Source organism: Lepisma saccharinum, chromosome 20 (assembly GCF_977018435.1).
Source record: "Lepisma saccharinum chromosome 20, izLepSacc3.1, whole genome shotgun sequence".
In the NCBI taxonomy this organism is placed as follows: Eukaryota; Metazoa; Arthropoda; class Insecta; order Zygentoma; family Lepismatidae; genus Lepisma; species Lepisma saccharinum.
In genome coordinates, this window is record NC_139248.1 from 11,729,555 (window position 1) to 11,752,051 (window position 22,497).

Here is a 22,497-nt window from a genome sequence, read left to right on the forward strand (position 1 = left end):
ACAGTCAACGTTGCAAGTTCACCCTTAAACAACATTTTGCATTGTGATTGCAATATTACCAATTTTCACATGTTGATTCTTTTGATTCTTAATGTAAAAATATAACTTTTATTTATGGCCGAGTCTGCTGCCACGCACGTGTCAGCAGTAACAATAAGCGTCAAATTTTCTCCTGCTACGTAATTCGTCTACTAAAAGGATGTTACAAATCTTAAGAACAGATGAAGACGAGAAAAATGCAAGTTTATGATTAGTGGGAATGAGTGTACAGGTAATTTAGAACCTTTTTCTTTAGAAAGCATTTAGCGATATTATTTTAATTCTAACGGAACCTAACATAACTACAAGAGCACTTAGGCTTATTATTAGAAGAATGCTAAGGGACTTAATCTTAAAACATTTATGTGAAAGTAATCGCTAAAACTTCACAGTATGTGTTACAGACGTAATTGCATACATAGCATGATGAAATCACGATAAAACAAAGACCGAGTTTGCTGCCACGCGCATCTTTTTTGAGGTTCCAGCAGAAAAAGAACGTAGCAGCAGACACTACCTTTATTTGTCATTTGTCTTCAGGTTCTGACGTCTTACGAGAATGGCATAAGTTGTTAGGTTAGGCTCTCTTAGCATAAATACACTACTGTATCATTTATGCTAATAGAACTAAACCTAACAAGCCTAGCACTGTATTATTTATGCCAATAGAACTAAACATAACAAGCCTAACCTACCATTTAGCGCAACAATGAAGGATTCCCGCTGTGACGCCAGAACGGACATTTGCACTCATTTACTTTAAAGCAATTTTAAAGACTATACCCTGGGAAAATGACGCCTGCAATTTTTCGCGTTTCTCTGCGTTCAGTTTAAGGGGAAAACCAGACTTCCAAAGTTGCGAGGCTAGCGTTGCGCTGAAAAACACATCCTGCCATGTTAATACGTCACTACTCAGAGAGAGCTCGTTTGTCGTTTGCTCTGAGCGTCCAGTTTACTGGGGGTAGCTCACGGAGAGCCAACGTGTACAGCAGTTTTGCAAATCTGTGTAGAGTTAAATAATGGAAGAAGGAACGGTAATGGAAGGGAAAGCTATGCATTATAATGATCATTCTTCTACTAAATATCCCTGCTGCTCACGTGAAAGATAAACGAAAGAGCTCTGCGGCGTACGTGTTTTCATCAAGTCACGAGAAAACTATTGCTTGTAAAATCGGTTACTGACCAAGTTTTCACAAATAGGCCTATATTTTAAACTTATATTTATCGAAATTTACCATAAACCATGTAGTGCAAAATAAGAATTTTCACATTCTTTACTTTACCTATAACTCCTATTTTTACTTTCTTTTCCATAAAGCAATTTCAGTCTGTGTTTCATTTCTGTTACGCAAATTATGATAAAATATTTTTGTGCAGATAAGAGAAAATACAGAGAAGATTACATCAGTTGCACAGTACATTTCAAAGCTAAGTTTATGTGTAATTATTACAAGGAAATAATGTATATAACATTACGTACATCACATACTGAAATATATTTTGAATTTTGTACTGCGAGAAAAGCTGCCTCATCTCTTTCCCCGAACGCATTAATTAATTGGTTCACCACCTCATCACTAGGGATCCTATCGAGACGAGACATGGCAGTCTTCGTTTCGTTCTCGTTGGGAGTTGTAAATGTATGTCTCGTGTTTATTTGTAAATGCCTCGTTGACAGTCTCGTCTCGGTTTCGGAGGGCAATTCTCGTTCTTGTCTCAAGTCTCGAAAAATATAGAATTAAGAACTTGTGCAAACGTACAAAAAATCGTACAAACTTTCACAGTGCATAGAGATCATAAAGACAACTTTTTTAAATTATTTTTTGTTTGTTTGTTTGACTCCTCGTTTCAACGCTACGAGCCTTCTAAAACTGGATATTATCCTGCTTATAAGGATATATACTAACAATTAAACAATATGACGGAAAAGCGACGTAAAAGTAGGATAAATACATAAATTTACCACATACGTATATATTAACTAAAGAAAACTGTCGTTTACTGCAGGAAATTGAAAGAAACTCCGCGTACCTTTTTTTTTTTTTTACCATATCACCTCTTATATTGAAGAAATTGGCGTGTAAACCCGAGTGTTCTAAACACAGGGTGCGAAATCCACGGGGCGGATTTCCCCCCACTAATGATCTTGTCCTGAAATTTCCCCCCACCCATCTCTTCCGGGGAGGAAAGTTTTGGTTTTAACAAGAAACATAAACAATTAATTTGGGATTCGAATATATTTGACTGGAATAATCGAAAACGTACAAGAACAACGGACAACAAAGAGCCTCATCTCTAACGACACTGAACACAGCTATCCCCAGAACACAGAAATAAGACCGACTTGTTATTTCTTCTCCTTTTCTCATCCACTTTTGTTAGCAACCGCGAAGTACATAAATATATTAATGAAACATGTATTAGCATTTATATGTGGAGTTTATACAGGAAACTATTATCTTATCTTAATGTCTCTTAATTTTTGTCCCTCCCTTCTTAGGCAAATCATTGTTCATATCAGTAGTACCTACATTAAAATCTTCAATTTGCAATTACATTTTGAATGAAGAACTGTCGATATAATATATTGTATATTTTATAATTTAATTTCATTACTTAATAATTGACACATATTTGATGACAATATACAGGGTGTCGCAAAACTCTTTCAACAACGCTTGGGAGCTGGTAGATATCACAAAAACAAGTAACTTTTCCCTATAAAGTTTACCTCGAAAGCGCTTAGTTTCTGCGCTATAAGCACTTAAAGTCTATCCTGTACTTATGCAACCCAACACAGCAAACGCTTGCTCTGACATAACTACCAGGGGCGCTTGGCAGGGTTGCCACTAGCGTTCCTCGTTAAGAGAGACGACTTAAAAACAACATCTTGGTAGTCTTCCCTGAGCAAAATCCAAAACATTAATGGTACTTGCGATGTTGTAAGAAGCATTGACAGTATTTATAAACTGACCAAGACAAATAATGGGCAGACTGAAATTCAAGATTACTCATTCTAAAATATATCCATAATTGATTGATTGATTTGGTTTATTTTAATTCGCTTTTCTGCCACCTTTGGCTAATCGCGAAGATGAGGATGATAGCTATGATGAAATAACAAATGACACCATTGTCTAGGCCAGGATTTAAACCCGAGACACCAGGCGCCTTAGCGATCTCTGCTACCAACATCACCACGGAGTATTTCGTGTATCATGCAATATCAACAATTGCAAGGGACACGTAAGATACGGGAAATCCACTAACGAACAAATGTAAATAATGCGCAAATGTGCAATACGAGTGCCCTTTACAGTTCAGCGCTTGACATAAGTATGCATTTCTTGGCTTTGATTTTTAATAAGCAGTAGTTTTAATGTGTGAATTTTGTTCATGTCTAAAGACGTTTTTCATTAAATTGAAAGTCGGGGTCTGTGGTGGAGTGGTTAGAACATCGCGTTACGATGCCAGGAGTCTTGGATTCGAATCCCGGCTTGGGTATGAATGTTTGTGAGTGTCCATTCATAAATTTCATCATATCATCACTCATCCCCATCTTCGATAATTAGCCAAAAGTGGCACAAGAAGTGAAGTAAAATAAAGCAAATCAATCAATCAATGAATCATTAAATTAAAATAGCCTTGCAATTATTTCCTTATGATTGATTGATTGAGTGTTTTAAGTCCATTTTATGCACAGTAAGGCTAATTGGGACTGGAGCTACAGTTTAAAGTGGGATCCGAAACACTATGTGCCTCCACAGGGTATCGAACCGGGGACTCCCTGATTACAGTCGACGACGCTACCACTGCGCCATCGGGGATGCCTAAAGGGACGAACACGATTAGCAATAACGGTAGCACAGATAGGAATAATTTTCAAATAAATTGTAATAACATTACAGTCTGCGTGTTCGAAACGAGGCAGCAAACACATCATGTTTACATTTGTTCGTTCGTGGACTTCCCCTATCTTACGTGTCCCTTGCAATTGTTGATATTGCATGATACACGAAACACTCCGTGGTGATGTTGTTAGCAGAGATCGCTAAGGCGCCAGGTGTCTCGGGTTTAAATCCTGGCCTAGACAATGGTGTCATTTGTTATTTCATCATAGCTATCATCCTCATCTTCGCGATTAGCCAAAGGTGGCAGAAAAGCAAATTAAAATAAACCAAATCAATCGATCAATTATGGAGATATTTTAGAATGAGTACGTAATCTTGAATTTCAGTCTGCCCCATTATTTGTCTTGGTCAGTTTATAAATACTGTCAATGCTTCTTACAACATCGCAAGTATCATTAATGTTTTGGATTTTGCTCAGCCAAGACTCCAAGGTTGTTGTTTTCAAGTCGTCTCTCTTAACGAGGAACGCTAGTGGCAATCCTGCCACGCGCCCCTGGTAGTTATGTCAGAGCAAGCATTTGCTGTGTTGGGTTGCATGCGTACAGGATAGACTTTAAGCGCTTATAGCGCAGAAACTAAGCGCTTTCGAGGTAAACTTTATAGGGAAAAGTTACTTGTTTTTATGATATCTACCAGCACCCAAGCGTTGTTGAAAGAGTTTTGCGACACCCTGTATACTTGTGTATACACGCCCACGGACCACGGAAACGTATAGAGGACATCAAAACAAACAACTTTTCTCTGTAACATTTTTCTCGTTGGTGCGTCGTTTAGGCGCTACAGTCGTTCAAAACAGTCCGTTTTGCCGCCTGAATACTGGCAACCACACACAACATTTGATTGCATTTGTGACGTCATATCCCGTCGTGAAGCGATGCGTTCCAGGGTTGCCAGGAACACACATACTCTGTGAAAAATGACATAGCTACAATTATGTACCGTAACACAAAACCAGAAAACACGTTCTGTAACCTAACAGGAAGTAAACAAACGATACGAAAAATGGTAGAAGGAAAATAGAATTCAAGTGGAAGTAGTCATATCGAATTTTGTCTCAGCTGACATGTCAAATATTTGCAAATATAGTTACCAAGTTGGCATCTACAATTTAGTCTATCCACTTCGTCCTTTGTAGTTGTCTGTGACACACTGAACAGATAACAAAATAGAAATGAAAGAACTCAAAATTCCAAAATTCCTCTACCGAGTGGCTGAATTGTAGTAAATACTGCTATACTGTTAGGGTATAATTCATATCCAAGAAATGGAGCACACATTATTTTTGCACTGGAAGTTATAACAAGATACTTGTTTACGCAGTAAGAAATGACTGTCACTTGCACGGGACGAGCAGAAGTCATGCCTGCACGCATTTCTAAAGGATGACGTCAAGCCAGTCTAGTCTGTGCAGAGGAAGTTTTCAATTCTGTGACGTAGGAGGTGAATTTCAGCAGAGTTTGAAGGCGTGTATCTCGAGAACCAATACAAATATCGCTGAGATATTTCGCACATTTCAGTTTGGTGTCATTATCAGTAAAATGAATAGATTTAAAACGTTTTTCATGTCACAGTGGAAATGTCTTGCCCTCTCGTTGTGCGAGCAGGGAGAGCCCTTAGCCCCGTCCGGGTCGCGAGAATTTTTTTCACGAACAGCTATGCTACAGCGCTGTAGCTATGCCACATCTAGGGAATTATCCAATCAGAGGCGAGGATTTTGTTTACCACGCGTATCTGTCGTCTGCACCTGCTGCCCATTAGTAGTGTAAAATATATAGGATAAACTCGAGAAAGTATGAGCCCCCCCTCAGGCAGATTTGGCTACACTTAAAACTAGCTCAAGATGTGCATATGAGCTTATTGCTCAAGTGTGGTACTCTGTCTAACCCAAGATTTTTGTAAAAATGCCCTCGGGAATTTCCTGTGAAAGTATGACCCCCCTCAGATTAATTTGCCTACACTTACAAAAGCTACATCTGTGAGATTGTTGTCCATAAGCTTGTTAAAAATATGGCCCTCTTGATATTGTTTTTGCTACACTTAAAACTAAGCTATTGTATCATGTTGTACAACAAATTATTACCCAATATTATGCAACAAATTATGATGCAAGAGCTTTTGCATTACATATCAGTTAGTATTGTGAGAGTGGCTGAGGAGTACAGATGTGTTGTTGCAGTGCTCCTCTTATTTTTTTTTAAAAAACACAAAAATATAGCAGATTTGTATAAATTGAATTATAGGTTTGTTTGATTTAATATACAGAACTTTCTTATATATTGAACAAAGGGTTTATATCTGCCCTAGTTTGTTATACAAGATCAATACATGACACATGGTATCAGGTCATTGCCTTTCCATGCACACCACGACATGCCTTTGCAGACATGCAATTGTGATAGGTCAGTGCTTCAGTAGATCAATACTTATTCTACCTTTGTGCATGTAGGCTATCAGCTTTACAACCTGTCATAGGTTTATTAAGTATAGAGTTTTGATTTGAACCCCAAGAAATTTTATATAATAAACCAACAACAAAGCCAAAAATATTAAGACACTAAGTATATATACTAAATATACAAAGCACACTGCTGAACCCAACTGATATTTTTTATTAAGCATAGAGTTTTGATTTGAATCCCAAGAAATTTTATATAATAAACAACAAAAATGCCAAATCAAAAATATTGTAATCAATGCAATAAGAATATATCCAGCCCCAATTGGGCTAAGCACCAAAAGAATTGTAATCCAGACAAATGCAGAACTCCCACTAAAATATGCCCTAAATGCCATAGAAAATATAGCATGGAATATTTCACATATAAACGTAAGGGTACTTGTTCTGCACAGTCATCAACATTGCCCCCACAACCATCTACATCTGGTCTGAAAAGGAAGCATGAAACACCTGTTAATGCTAGAGCAGCAAAGCAGCCACGCTATGAACCCATCCAAAGCAGTTTTGCTGGCCAACTTAGGGATTACCGGTTTGTATCAGAGCAAAAATGTGACATTAAGAATTTTTTGAACAGTATAAATTCTGATGTGCAGGCAATTCTAAATGCACAAAATGGCTCTTATAAGCTGTCCCTCAAATTGTTTACACAATATAAGAAACCAAATGGCACAAAATTTACACAGCCCCACATAACAGAAACTGTGGCTGTATATTCAAATGCAAATTTAGACAAAATAATAAGCAGTTTGATAGAGCAATTGAATATTAAACACTCTGAATTTGCTGCAAAAGAGTCAGGATGGAGCCTATGCGGATCTCCACACAAGTTATATGTTAATATTTCTGAATTCAGCCCACTACAAGGATCTACATATCTGCCATTACCTGCCAATATTAAAAACAAAAAAGCCGTGGTTAACATAGAAAATAATTATGAGAAATGTTTTCTGTGGTGTATTTTAGCTGCTTTGTATCCAGTTTTAAGGAACCCTCAGAGAATAACTTATTATAAACAACATGAACATGATTTTGATGATGCTATGGAGGGCTTAGAATATCCAATGTCTGTTCAGAATATTGATAAATTTGAAAAAAAGGCCAGAGATATCAATGGTAAACAATTATCTATTAATGTATTTATTTGTTCTACTGGCTGTGGCAATTGCTTGATAGCACCTCTCAGAATCAGTACACTTGATGATGATTCTGCTGTTCCGATTGATCTGCTCTTAATTGAAGAGGATGGCACACACTATTACACTCTGATACACAGTCTTGAAGCTTTAGTCAGAAAACAACTAGACAAATCTAATACAATATTCAAGTTGTGTAGAAGATGTTTGACTGTATTTGATGGTAAAAAAATAATAAATGGGATTAGTGAAGTGAATGCAGAAATTGCTAAAAACAAGTTAATTGAGCATCTGAAATACTGCGGCAATCATAAACCTGTTCATATGGTGATGCCTAATCCAAATGAAAATCCCAAATTCAAAAAATTTGAAGCCTTGTTGGAACACCCAGCATATATAGTCTGTGATTTTGAATCAAACCTCAAACACCTTGCATTCTGCAGCCCAGATCCTGATGAATCTTCAATTACATCATACCAGTTACATGAACCTTCTAGTTTTTATTATGTTGTTGTACAGGATGGTGTTGTTAGTAAAGAATATTTATACATGGGAGCAGATGCCATCAAAGAATTTGCACATAGAATAGAAAATGAGTGCCATGACATAGCATCTAATGTCTTATTAAAATCAAAACCCATGTTGCCTTTAACAAAGGATCAGATTGAAGATTTCAACAATGCAGAAAAATGCCCGGTATGTGATTCTGAATTTTCAGATACAAATATCAAGGTACATCACCATTCCCATACAGATGGTAAATTCTTAATGGCCCTGTGTAATAGCTGTAATATTAAGATCCAGAGACCAAAATTTGTCCCTATATTTTGCCATGGTGCATCCAATTATGATTTCCATCATCTGATCAGGTACGAGGGGTTTAACAAGCAGAATTTAAATATTTTAGCAGAAAATAATGAGAAATATATTGCTATTAGCAAAATAATTAAAGTTAATGGTGTTCCTATTCACTTAAGATTTTTTGATTCCTACAGAATTCTGTCTGCTAGCCTGGCTACACTGGCCAGTCAATTATCTGATGATCAATTCAAAATCACATGTGCTTTGTTTCCAAATCAGGACCTGAAATTAATTAGGCGGAAGGGTGTATAACCATATGACTATGTTACAGATTTTTCTAAATTTGATGAGTGTTCTCTGCCACCACAACAAGCATTTTACAGTAAACTCAGAGCATCTGGAATCACTGATGAAGATTATCACCATGACCAGTTGATGTGGAACAATTTAAAATGCCAGACATTTGGTGATTATCATAAGGCATATTTAAAACTTGATGTGGCTCTCTTGGCTGATATACTTCAGGCATTTAGAAAATCATCGATGGAAAATTATAAACTGGATCCAATGTATTTCTACAGTGCTCCAGGCCTAGCATGGTCTGCAATGTTTTTAAACACTAAAATGCAATTGGATCTGATCCAAGATCAAGACATGTATCTGTTTATGGAGCATTGTATAAGAGGAGGCATGGTGCAATGTTCTCAGAGATATGCCAGAGCCAACAACAAATATATTAATGATTATGATCCAGACCTGCCATCAAATTATATATTGTATGTAGATGCCAACAGCCTGTATGGTTATGCTATGATGGATAATTTGCCATATGCAGGGCTTGAGTGGGTTGAAGATTTCAACATTGAGGATCTTCAGGAATTTGATGACAGTGACTATGGCCTGTTCTTAGAAGTTGATCTGACAATTCCTGATGATTTACACAACACATTTTCTGATCTGCCCCCAATTTCTGAGGTTAAGTGTTCACCTGGCTCTAAACAGAAGAAGCTCATGATGACTCTAGAGCCAAAACAGGATTATGTCATATATTACAAAAACCTCCAGTTCCTGATGCATCATGGTGTTCAAGTGACCAAAGTTGGCAAAGTCTTAAGGTTCAGGCACTCAAGATGGTTGAAGCCATATATTGATACAAACACAGAGCTTCGAACATCTGCAATGAGCCAATTTGATAAGACCTTGTTTAAATTGATGGTAAATTCAGTGTATGGCAAAACCATAGAAAATGTCAGAAAACATATTGATGTTAAATTAATTACTGACCCCAGCCGGAGCAAAAAATTGATTGCAAAGCCTAATTTCAATTATAGAAGAATTTATGATGAGAATATGGCACTTTTCAACATGGAAAAAACAAAGATTAAATTTGTTAATCCTATTTATGTAGGGGCTGTGATATTAGAATTGGCCAAATTACACATGCTGGAGCTCTATTATGATGTGCTGAAGCCTTTTTATGGTGATTGTGTAAAACGGATGTACATGGACACAGATAGTTTTGTTCTTGATATTCAAACAGAAGATGTTTATAAAGATATGTCCCAGCCTGCATTGCTTGAATATTTTGATACCAGTGAACATACAAAGATTCAACCCCACAACAAAAAGGTGCCTGGCAAGTTAAAAGATGAGACACTTGGTGATGTTATTGTGGCATTTGCTGGGTTAAGGGCCAAGATGTACAGTTTTGAAACATGTAGTGGTGCTGTTGCCAAAAAAGCCAAGGGCATTGGCAGAGTAACTGTTGACAAAGAGCTCCAATTTAAAGATTATAAAAATTGTCTCAAAACCCAGAGTTTAATCAGAACATCGGAAAACAGAATTCAGAGCGAGGATCACTTGTTGACTACAAATGTTGTAAGAAAAGTGGCTCTGGACCCACATGATGATAAGAGATGCATTTTATCATGTGGCATACATACTCTACCATGGGGTCATTGTGATTTGAAAAGTGGTAATCAATGCCCAATTACAGAGCATGATTTGAAATAAATAAACATGCCTATGAACTTATTTGGGTTCAAAAAACAGGCTATTATGGACCTGCCAACACCAGCACCCTCTTCTGATATAATATCTAAACTAAGTGGTTTGTTAATTATTCATCTGAACAGCATACTTACAGATGTTGATGATGAAACAGGTAAAACATTGTACATATTTAACAATAATTTAAATCATTACCAATTACCTGTAGGTGGTCAATTACAATTTATTACAACCCCCAAGGGTAATGTCAAGATTTCAATAGGCAAAAATATTTATAGAATTAAGCACTCAAACATGGTTTCTGGCACTGTATATACTGTTTCTGCTGGTGACTGTTTATATATTGAGGTCCCAGGATCCTATGACAAGCTTATACCTTTTTTTTATAGAATTAAGAATTAGATATTCAATAATAAATAACCACTAAATCAAAATGCCTAATGATATATTTGGCCATACAAGACATGAAGATCACAGTGATGAGATTCTGATGCTTGATGTCAGAGTCAAAAAATTAAGAAGTGATTTACAAGCTTTACAAACCACACTCAATGCCAGTCTTCAACTAGAAATTACAAATTTACAATCACAATGCATGGACCCTCTTTTTAAAATTGATTCAGAACTCAAATTGCTGCTTCAAAAATATACTGATTTGGCTACATTAGATAATTTTCAAAATTTAGAGGAGGCTGTAGCAGCTCTTCAAGCCAAATTTAAGACTCAGGCTAACAACTCTGAGCAATTGAAACAACAATTAGAAGAACAGATTAATAATGTCCAGACACAGCTCCAAACAATTGTCAAAAGCATAAAGTCACAAGAAGATTTTGATCTATTGATTTCCACTCTAAAAGAACAGCTTCAATCACTACAGATACCTAATCTGGACCCTCTGAACAATGCCATAGCTGAGGTTAAAGAAAAAATTGAGACACTTGAAAATTTTATGAACAACCTACCATCTTCTGATGCTTTGAGTGCTATAACTCGGAGTGTTGCCAACATCAAGCTGCAACTTGAAACATATGAAGATTTTGGAAAAATTCAGAGTACCATAACTCATCTTGAGGGTACAATAGCAGCAGTGCAAAGTGATCTGACAAATGTACAAGAATCTCTAGAATCCCGCTTGCCTGGTATTGTAGACACCCTTGTCAGTGTCCAGCAACAGATCACAAAACTTGAAAACCTCAACACTGAATCTGAGCTACCTCATTTTCATCACTTGATCGATGATATCCAAACAAAGCTTGAAATTTTACAACAATCAACACCTACTCAGGCAGACATAGCTCTGCTTCAAGATGCTATGCAAAGTGTGGCTGATGCTTCTGAATTAAATAATGTGAAATTGGCACTTGAATCTTTGCAAAATACTGTAGCAAATCTGCCTACATCACAGGAACTTAAAAATATTAAGAGAGCTGTGAATCGCATATTGAAAACAGAAGATATCAAGAATATCCAGACAGAGATCAAACAACTTACTCAGACAGTGGCCACTCTACCAACTAATCAACATATTAATGAATTGCATGCCTTGTTTGAGGATATCAGAAGACAAGTCCATGATCTTACAGCTCAAAATTCAAAATTGGCAGTTGCTGAAAATCTACAGCAAATTGTAGCTAATATCAAGCAACAGCTAGGGACCATGGAATCCAACCAAGCAAATGTTCTGTCTGTTTTTGCCACCCAGCTTCAAGAAATTGTGCAACAATACAAGAAACTTGTTGTGAACATAAAGATCAAGCCAGGCCATGATGATGTTGTTAGGACTATCAATGAGCACCTTGAATCTCTAACAAGTAGATTGCTTACAGCAGAAAAAGAAATAACTGGCATAATCGAGAATCCTAAACATACAGTAATTCTTGAATTGTACAGTATCCCCAACAAAGAATATGATTCACCATTTACACCAGGAGGCAAAATATATATATGCTGTCCCCTGCACAATTTTATTACCAGTTTTTTGTTGGGGGCACACTGAGACCAATCAAGATCAAATATTGGCTACAACCACAGGCACACCACTACCCTACCTTATCAATAACAAATGCTGACAACAAACCAAAAATCACCAGTGTAGAGTTAGAGGATTTTACAGACCCCAATACATTAGAAACATCTTATGCTGAAGATGATGGCTCTCTGGAATTTAATATACAAATAGGAGACAAACTGTATTTAGAAAATCCTGTAGTATCAGCTGCTGAACACCCTATAGTTGCAATATTCTTGTTTACATACTATGTCTAGACAAATTATTGTTGATGAATTACACAGACAAGCCAGACATAATTATAAGAGACTGCCAGTAGTTACAAAAGGCATAGATGATTTATGGCAGTGTGACTTGGTTGAGATGGCAAGTGGACAGCTTGGAAACTTAGACAAGATCAACAAGGGCTACAAGTATCTACTCACTGTCATAGATACATTTTCAAAATTTGCCTGGGCTGTGCCACTCAAATCCAAGACTTGAAAATGTGTTACAGAAGCCTTCAGGACAATCATCAATCAGAGTGGAAGATCACCGCGCTATTTGCAAACAGATAATGGCAAAGAATTCTATAATTCTGTGTTCCAACAATTTATTAAAAGCCAGCTAATACAACATTACTCGAGTTACAGTGATCTCAAGGCCTCTATTGTAGAGAGATTCAACAAAACCCTAAAAAATCTTATGTATAAACAATTCACACTTCAAGGTAATTATAAATGGCTTAATATTCTTCCAGAACTTCTACATAAATATAACAACTCGGTTCATTCCACAATCAACATGAAACCCTCTGAAGTAACTTCATCTGATGAGCAAAAATTGATCAGGACTGTTTATTATCCTAGATACCAGCCAACAACAAGAAAGGCCAAATACAAGGTGGGTGATCAAGTAAGAATCAGCAAATATAAGCACTTATTCAAAAGAGGCTTTACAAGAAACTGGAGCACTGAATTATTTACAGTGGTTCAAGTTAAACCTGGGACCCTTAACACATATATAATAAAATATCACCGAGGAGAAATTCTCAAAGGCAGGTTTTATGAAGAAGAACTCAGCAAAACTAAGCAGCCTGACACATATCTCATAGAAAAAATCATCCGCAGAAAAGGCAACAAGATACTTGTCAAATGGCTAGGTCTCCCAGAACACAGCTGGATCGAGGCAAACAAAGTGATACTATGAACATCTGGGATGTTATAAAGAGGCTGCCAGAGCCTGAACAGCAGATTAAGAGAAATGGCAAGCTGCTGCCTGATAATATTAGATGTCTTATTGTTGGGCCATCGGCTTGTGGTAAAACTACACTAATGATTGATAATTTTTTATTGGCACCCAACTGGTTAGACTGGAAAAACAGGCACTTGTATGTTTTCTCTAAGAGCTTGGAACAATTAAAATATCAGCAGCTGATGAAGCTATATGATGGACTGGATATTGCCACTTTTGAACCAGATGTTAAGCCACTTCTTGAATGTCTCGATAATTCTGTTGTTGTGTTTGATGATATTATACTGGATAATCAAAACAAGGTTAGAAATTTCTTTACACAGGGCCGACACAAAAACATAGATTGCTTCTACCTGGCACAGACTTTTTCTAAAATACCGAAGCAGCTGATCCGAGACAACGGCAATTTTATATGTGTGTTTCATCAAGATCATACCAACCTCAAACACATACATGATGAATATGTAGGTGGGGACTTGAGCTACAATGATTTTTCTAAGTTTTGCAGTAGGTGCTGGAACCAGGACAGCTATGGGTTTGTCACAATTGATATGACAAGGAAACCCAATAGTGGTAAATACAGAAATAAAATCAACAATTTTCTAGACATTGAAACATATATAAATAACCATGAAAAGGCCAATAATTGATGATCTTAAATTAAGATATTATCTTGTAAAAAGATTTAAGGGATGGAAATCAGAGAACCGAGGAATCTATGAACAACACAAACAAACAGAACAGCCTATTATTGATGCTATTAGTGAATTAGGTAAAAATATCAAAACTGTTACAGAGCAAAATCAAAATTTGATCACAGAACTTGTACCTGTAGCTGCTAGGAACATATTAGATTATCCAATCACCCCACTTTCTAGTATTCATACACGTAGTCCTGTTGCTCCTCGAAGAATTGAAGCTACTCAGGATCCTATTGAATTGGGTCTTCTTGCTCAAAAATATTTAAGCACACCTAAAGACAACAAAGATGAGGTCTTTGGCTTATATGCTGACACAGAGCGTGATGGTAGCATCATACATAGAATTGGCAATTTCAGAGTAACATTTATGGGAGATGATCTGATTGTATATTCAGAATCTCATCTTGGAGAAAGAGGTGGTTTTGTTAAGTATCCTGGCACACCTGGATTGTGGGAACTGATGACTAGGAAAAGGCCTGGCAACTATACACATCAAGACTATGAGCACTACAAAGAAATATTAATAAAATCAGATGCTCTATACCAGAACAATGATCCCACACAAAAAAGAGTCAAGTCTAGCAGTGGAGCAAAATACAACAACTTAATCAAGCCCATATGGTCACAGATCAAGACAGGTAGTGGGATCAAACAATACAACACCCTGCCTAAAGAATTTGTGTGGGTTGATGATGTCAGGAAACTTGTAGATAGGTTGCTGGTGATAGCTGGGGAAGAAAATGCTGGCAACCACAATTTTTACAATGAAAAGGTTGGAATTATGGACATGATAAGCACCAAATTGTCTAATTTTATAGTGAATGACACTAAGGGGATTGGATATCTTATAAAAATTATTAATACTCTACCACATTAAATTTTGGAATATCTCTGAGGGTCGGGGGCTGGTTAATGACATCATAAACAAGCTGCCATTTGAACTACACATTCCAGGCTATCAGTATTGTGGTCCAGGCACAAAACTAGATCATAGATTAAACAGAGGTGATCCTGGTGTTAGTCCCCTAGATGCTGCTTGTAGAGACCATGACATAGCATACAACACACATTCTGATCTTGAGAGGCGACATGTTGCAGACAAGAAATTAGAAGAGGCTGCATTTGGTAGATTTATAAGCAAAGATGCTTCTTTAAGTGAAAGAATAGCAGCATTGGGGACCACCATAGCTATGAACACCAAACAAAAACTGGGGTGGAGGTTGTGATAAATTAAATAAATTTAAGCCACTTAATTAAGCTATGTAAACCCAGAATATGTATATAATAAACCTAGGATGAAGGCCAAGGGTGTTATGTATCAGATACCTTATGCAGGTCTTAAATCTCTTAAAACTATTGATAGTCTTTTAACCAAAAAACAGCGCAAGAAAAAAAGCTCTTTTCTTGCCAAGGGCCATGGTATGAAATTATTACTTAGTACCCCTCAATTAAAAAAATTACAGCAATCTAGAAAAAATTACATACAGGTGGCTTCATATTTACTATCCCGGCCATCTTAGCAGCACTTGGGGCTGTTGGCAGCTTGGCTGGGGGATCAGCTGCTATAGCAAAAACAGTAATAGATGCCAAGAAGAATAAGGCAGAATTAGATGAATTGAAGCGCCATAATCTGGCTATGGAAAAACAAGGCAAAGGTGTTAAGAGAGCCATGAATAAGTTTAAAAAAAACAAGAGCCGCTTACAAACCAAGATATTGAAGCTTTAATCAAGCCACTGGGCATCAAAAATTTTAGAGGTGTGTGCATGTCTGATTCTTTACCAGAACAACCACTCAACAAAGAGTGTGGCATAGTTAATTTGGATAAGTACAAAAATCAGGGCACTCACTGGATCTGTTATCTTAAATATTTAAAAGATGAGGCATTTGTGTTTGATTCATTTGGAGGTATTCCACCTGAAATTTAGTAAAATATCTAAAATCAACTAATCTTTATTACAATAATGCCCGTGTTCAAAATTTCAAAGATGTTAATTGTGGACATCTGTGTTTATCTGTTCTTAGATATATGTCTCAAATAAATAAACCATCAATTGAAGATTTTCAAAAAGCCCTGTGGTATTTAAAACATCATGGGGGTATTCCATCTCACCAGCCAAAATTCAATATTGAAACTTAGATTACATGATGATATAGTGTATCTCAAAACACTAGCTCTCAGAGCATTTTATGGCATGTACTTGATCCCCAATATTACACACCACAACAACACAATCACAGTTGGGGATCAAAAAATTGTCATCACTCCAGGGCAGTATAATCTGTCTACTCTAAATGCTCAGCTACCTAGAGGTATAGTGTTAACTCAAAATTCTGTCACTCACAGAGTAGAGATTGTGTCTGCTACAGAAACAGTGGATCTGGGTACTATAGGAGAGCTGTTAGGCTTTGAGAACAACACAAAACTTGAACCAGCCATTAAACACACTGCTATTAATATACCTAAATTCTTAGCCATAGAAACTCTGAATATTCACTGTAATGTGGCCGAGGGTATGATCACCAAATCAGATGGCATAGGCACTCACAAACAAACTGGCATCATTGCAACATTCAAACCTAACTCTGAATTTATAGAGCCCATCATCTACACTCCATCCCCAACATTATATTTTCCTGTGTGCCATAATAGAATAGATTACATTGAGTTGATGGTCACTAATGAAAAAGAAGAATTAGTTGATTTTGCTGGAGCCACAACAACTGCAATCATAGAGATTAATATTTGAATAAAAATACATACAAAAAAAATGGAAAATATTGAGAGTTATGAGCTACAATCATTGCAAATTTAAATCAACCCAACACAGAGATTGAGGTTGATCTTGATGTAGGGGATGGCTTTATACACCCCCACAGAGCAGATCTATACATCAAATTTGATGTTGTAAAGCTCGATGGTACAGATTATCCGGCAAATTCAAATATAAGATTGGTAGACAATTTTGTGCCACATCTGTTCTCTGAAATTGAGATCAGAAAACATGGTGTTGTTATAAACAGAGTAGATTACCCTGGTATTATCTCTACAGCTTTGGCCACACTAAAATTATCCAAAACGGAGGCTTCTTACTACAAAATAGGTGGATTTGAGGCTGGTGATAAAATTTTATCTAAAAGCCACACAGTGCTGTTTCCTATGCGCCTGTTGCCAGGATTCTTCTCAGATTACAAAGATATTATGTGGAAGGGTGGTTTGAGAATCACATTTAGAAGAGCTGCCAATGATAATAATGCTTTGATGAGGTACAGTACATTAAACTCTACTGGGGCAGCTCTGCCTAATACCCTACCTGATGAGGGCAAATGTCTTATTCAGACTATGGAGCTAAGAATCCCGGTTGTTGAATATGAGGCCAGCTATGCTCTTAAATACAAAGCAGATATACTAACAAATCCACAGGTGCCTTTACAATTTTATACATATCAATGTGTGCAGAAGCCTGCCACTGGTAGCTATTATGAGTTTGATGCTACAAACTCATTCTCCAGTATACAATATGACATGCCAGATTTTGTGGTGGTACTCTTTCAGACTGGAAGACACAATAATCAAGAAAAAAATTCAAATAAATTTGATAGCTGCAACATCAAAAACATATATCTTAAAAATGGCAGAAATGAGGTGTTCCCTAGAGAAAATTATAATTTAGACATGTCCAAGGATGATTTTCTTAAATTATATGAAGCATTTACAGCATACAAAAGGGTCACTACTGGCAATACTGACATGTATTACACACCAGATGAATTCAAAGCACAGAGACCCATGTTTGTCATCAACACTTCAAAAAGGAAACAAGTTGTGGTTAATGACAGGACAAACATTAAAATTATCTGTGAATTCCACGATACACTCCCTGATGACACCATATGTAGTGTTATTCTTATAGGTGAAAAATCATATGTTTATGATGTAAGAAATGAGAGAGTCACAGAGCAATTCTAGAAAGCCTCTGCAAAATGCATTGTCTTAGTACTACCGTGCGTCCATTTCGATCTGCAGCCTAGAGATCGGGAGAAGCGTGGCGGGCGGCGCTGACGGAGATGCCGACATTTGCGGCCTGTAATGCCCGCTTATTTTTATAGACATATGCAGACATTTATATAAATATTGCAAAACGATCACTAACCTGGGTTATAACACGCAAAAGTTCTTCTGTAATTCATCCAAGTTCTGCTCTTATATGCACAAATAAATACGCTTTAGAAACGATGTTAAGAGTCACAGATAATAAAACATTTTAATCATAGTTTTGACCAGTAACGTCCTGCTTAAGGTTATATCCTTGAAAGAGTTTTGTGCCGATGGGGATCGTTTGGAGGTTTTGAATGTGCAACACTGTATCAAGATTACGCTGTAGAAGAAACCGTTAAAAGTCAATAGTGTTCGTGAGCTTCCTTGCAATCCGAAATCTCCGAGCTCGAGTTTTTTGTTTCTTCGCGACTAGATGAAGACAGAGTTGTAAATATAGTGGCGAGCAATGTAAACCAAGAGCGTGTTAATTTCGTACTGTGCGCAAGAGTGTTATTCTTGGTTACTTGCAGTTACTTGTTTGTGTTATTGTAGTGTGTATGTGTGACGTGTCAGTGAGACGATTGGAATGCCAGCCGCAAGATTCACGTTAGAACAAAGATTTTTTTATGTATGACACGTACCTACGTGAAAACAAACTCGTGTCGAGACGTGTGTAGGTAATTTGTACAGAAATTCCCAGGCGTTTCAACTCCACACAGAGATACGGTTAGACATCTTGTCCTTAAATTACGAGAAACTGTATCGTTAAATTTTAAAACACCTAAGCAAAAACGAAGGATTCTAACCGAAGCAAAACTCGATGATATTGGTGCAGCGTTAGAACGTTCTCCAAACAAACCTCTACGCCGTGTTTCACAAGAGGTGGGCGTGTCAAAATCATCAGCACATACAGCCACTAAGCTACTAAAATTAAAACCATACTCTTATAACACAGGTTAGTGCTCGTTTTGCAATATTTATATAAATGTCTGCATATGTCTATAAAAATAAGCGGGCATTACAGGCCGCAAACGTCGGCATCTCCGTCAGCGCCGCCCGCCACGCTTCTCCCGATCTCTCGGCTGCAGATCAAAATGGACGCACGGTAGATATGCAAGTTGGGCCTGGTGTCCAATTGAACTTAAACCGGAAGTGGACCGGAAGTAAATATGTGTAGGTGTGGGTGGGTGTGGGTAGCTCTTTGCCCTAGTTTTAAGTGTAGCCATAACAATATCAAGAGGGGCATATTTTTGACAAGCTTATGGACAACAATCTCACAGATGTAGCTTTTGTAAGTGTAGGCAAATCAATCTGAGGGGGGTCATACTTTCACGGGAAGTTCCCGAGGGCATTTTTACAAAAATCTTGGGTTAGACAGAGTACCACACTTGAGTAATAAGCTCATATGCACATCTTGAGCTAGTTTTAAGTGGAGCCAAATCTGCCTGAGAGGGGCTCATACTTTCACGAGTTTATCCTATATACTTTTACACTACTCCCATTCCAGCGTAGAAACATTTTGTTGTAAGTTTTGCAAGTGATGTCGGTATGGCAACGAACCATAGGCGTGCGCACGGGGGTGCAACAGGGGGCAGTTGCCCCCCATAATACCCTTACTTAGAAATTTTGTGTAGAGGAATCTAATCACCGTAGTCAAATAATATTATGCTCTGAAAAAAATAAGTATTTTCAAACCGTCGAAACTTCCAAGCAGCTACGGAAAGGGCGCATTATTTCCCACGTAATTGAACTCCCCAACTTCTTTCTCTAGAATTTTTTTTCTTTTGTTATTAACATTCCCACATACTTTATCCGTTACTTGTGTTGCCTCTAAGTGTTTGCAGAATAAATTGCCCATACATTGGAAGTCAATAGTGGCGATTGGATGCCGAAACAGGGGATTGCAGGCGCCTGCAGCCACAATTTTATTTCGGGGTGGATCATCCCTTATCAGCCGCCAACATCTAAAAGCGAAAAAATGGGGGTTAAAATCCCTGAATATGGATTTCTCAGTACATTACAGTATGATCCATGAGAATTACCGTGCGAATTGTCCATCGCCATATTTGTGCACTTTATTTGACCCAATAAGAGCTTCCAGGGGTAAAAAGAAATCTCAAAACAAGCTGTTCACAGCTTCTGCACCAGCATACAAAAGAAAATCAAACACATAGGATGTAAGAGAAAAATTGATGAAAATAGTCATGCTACTAGTGGATCGCACTGTACAAGATGTTTAATCGTGCTAAGAAAGTAAAATTAATTACTACTACACATTATTTAAGTTAGATATTTGTAGGAATTCGTCGGGGCTCAGCCCCCGAACCCTTCTCCTGGCTAGGCGCCTGGTGGAGTGGGGGCGGGTCAAGAACAGTTTAATTTTTCAAAGTAGACAAGGTTTAGCATTAAAAGACCATAATGCAATGGTAAAAGCGCGTGTGTGTGTGTGCTCGTGTATAGGTTAAATTCCTATATGTAATTCTTTCTTTTATTTTTTGTTCCTTTGAAATGCGAGGTGTGGTTAGAAAAAAACTGACTGTTGCTACAAAATTTTTATTGGTTACTTTGTACAATGCGAACAGTATCCCCTTCAAAGTACTAACCTGCACTATCGATACACCGCTATCCATACGAATCTTCCATTGCTGGTAGTGCTCGAAATCATTTTCTGAAACCATGTACATGACCTCCGTCGCTTTTGTTTTCACAGATTCTACGGTCGAAAATCTGGTTCCTTTCAGTGCTGATTCGACCTTTGGGAATAAAAAAAAAAGTCGCACGGAGCAAGATCCGGCGAATAGGGTGGATATTCTAACACTGGGATCCCATTATTGGCCAAAAAGCCTTGACTGACAATGCCGTGTGGCAGGACCATTGTCCTGATGAAGAATCCATGACTTGCCGTTGCACAAATCAGGTCGTCGTCTTCTTACTCGCTCAAGAAGGGCCGTCAGAACCCTAATGTAATAACGTTGGTTGACTGTTTGACCTTCGGGTATCCAATTAACGTACACAATCCCGCGGATGTCGAATCAATTCACCGACATTTGCAATGTGTGATTCCGTTTTTGACGTGCAAGGCAGTCCAAGACGCGAGTCCTCCGCGATCACTTCTCGTCCCTCTTTAAACCTTTGAAACCACTCAAACACTTGAGTGAGTTGATAAATACTCATCTCCGTACACTTCCTTCAACAAACCATAAGTTTCCGTGGCGGATTTTCCGAGTTTCATAAGAAACTTCACATTGATACGCTGTTCCACTTTCATATTTAACATTTTTCCGACGGAGCACAGACGTGCGGTTCACTTCGTCCACAGGCTACAGCGGAACTGAGCGTCGCGCACTCTGGGCAATCACACAGTCGATAGGCAGGATATCACGTTAAACACTCATGCACCACTTGACCTTGACGCGCTTGCCGTTTGTCGACAGCAACATCAATCCGGTTTTTTTCTCGTATATACATTGCTTTCTTCTTCTTTTTTTAATACTTCAATGTAGACTACTAACTTCCATATTCAAAAATTGTGTAAACATGGTCAAGTGGAAGAATAGGCTCCACAGCCTTAATTTCGCAATGTAAAACATGACGAAATAAATAAAACAATGGTGTCCCCTAATGACCGTCTGGTGTGCCCACAGTGGGGAATTATGGCGGAAGCTACGCCATCGAGATTTTTTGTGGGAATTCTTTCCCTTCAAATAATATAAAAATACATTTATATATTTTTCCAAAATATATGTAAAAATGTTACACCTTAAATTTTATTTAATTCATTAGATGAAGAAAAGAAAGAAATTAAGGGTATTATTGTAGGAGAGGGGGGGAGAGAAATATCCAACTCTTACATATTAGGCCTTATTTGACACGTGGGTTCTGGGGGATTTTGAATTGAACTTTGGGGGGGGGGGGCAGTATTCAAATCTAGGTCTTCGATTACTGCGGGTATGTTAGTTAGAGGGGGATTGAGCATTAAATTGAGGGGGTATCCAATTCTTGTGTATTACTATTGTCTTAGACTGTTGCGGAAATTCTGGTGTAGAGACTGAGAATTAATTTATTGGAGGGGGCAATATCCACTCTTCAATATCAACAGTAAGTCTAAAATTGGCATGGTAATTTTGGTGGTAGGATTGAGTATTAAATTTAAAGGGGGAGATAGG

At 37.6% G+C, this 22,497-nt stretch overlaps 1 protein-coding gene across 1 annotated transcript in view; it reads right to left on the minus strand.

Annotated features, from left to right (window-relative positions):
- Positions 1 to 22,497, minus strand: part of MFS3 (major facilitator superfamily transporter 3) — a 304,225-nt gene that overhangs the window by 243,516 nt on the left and 38,212 nt on the right. The window lies entirely within an intron of this gene.